We start from the raw sequence: 1,212 nt of genomic DNA on the forward strand, positions 1-1,212 counted from the left end.
ACTTACCACCTTACGTACTTACCACCTTACTTTCTTACCATCTTACTTTCTTACCACCTTACTTTCTTACCACCTTACGTACTTACCACCTTACGTTCTTACCACCTTACTTTCTTGCCACCACACCTTACTTTCTTACCACCTTACTTTCTTACCACCTTACGTACTTACCACCTTACGTACTTACCACCTTACGTACTTACCACCTTACTTACTTATTTCCTTACTACCCTACTTGCTCATTTACTCACTAGTTAGTTAGTTAGTTAGTTAGTTAGTTTTCTTTATATCTATATCTATCTATCTATCTTCTGCGTTCACTGGCTGTAGCTCCCACGAGCACTCGTTTCCACGAATGGGCTTGGACGTGTATGACTGATTTTGCTCCGTGATATAGGCAACTATACTTCGTCTTCAGGAGGTTCTTTCTTTCTCCTTCCTTGTTTGTTCACTGTTTCATGCATAGTTATACACGTTCCAGGTCCCCCGAGGATGTGTTTGGTGCGACTTGTGTGATGTGTGGTTTGTTATACATGTTCCAGGTCCCCCGAGGATGTGTTTGGTGCGACTTGTGTGATGTGTGGTTTGTTATACATGTTCCAGGTCCCCCGAGGATGTGTTTGGTGCGACTTGTGTGAAGTGTGGTTTGTTATACATGTTCCAGGTCCCCCGAGGATGTGTTTGGTGCGACTTGTGTGATGTGTGGTTTGTTATACATGTTCCAGGTCCCCCGAGGATGTGTTTGGTGCGACTTGTGTGATGTGTGGTTTGTTATACATGTTCCAGGTCCCCCGAGGATGTGTTTGGTGCGACTTGTGTGATGTGTGGTTTGTTATACATGTTTCAGGTCCCCCGAGGATGTGTTTGGTGTGACTTGTGTGATGTGTGGTTTGTTATACATGTTCCAGGTCCCCCGAGGATGTGTTTGGTGCGACTTGTGTGATGTGTGGTTTGTTATACATGTTCCAGGTCCCCCGAGGATGTGTTTGGTGCGACTTGTGTGAAGTGTGGTTTGTTATACATGTTCCAGGTCCCCCGAGGATGTGTTTGGTGCGACTTGTGTGAAGTGTGGTTTGTTATACATGTTCCAGGTCCCCCGAGGATGTGTTTGGTGCGACTTGTGTGAAGTGTGGTTTGTTATACATGTTCCAGGTCCCCCGAGGATGTGTTTGGTGCGACTTGTGTGATGTGTGGTTTGTTATACATGTTCCA

This window comes from Babylonia areolata, chromosome 24 (assembly GCF_041734735.1).
Source record: "Babylonia areolata isolate BAREFJ2019XMU chromosome 24, ASM4173473v1, whole genome shotgun sequence".
Classification (NCBI taxonomy): domain Eukaryota; kingdom Metazoa; phylum Mollusca; class Gastropoda; order Neogastropoda; family Buccinidae; genus Babylonia; species Babylonia areolata.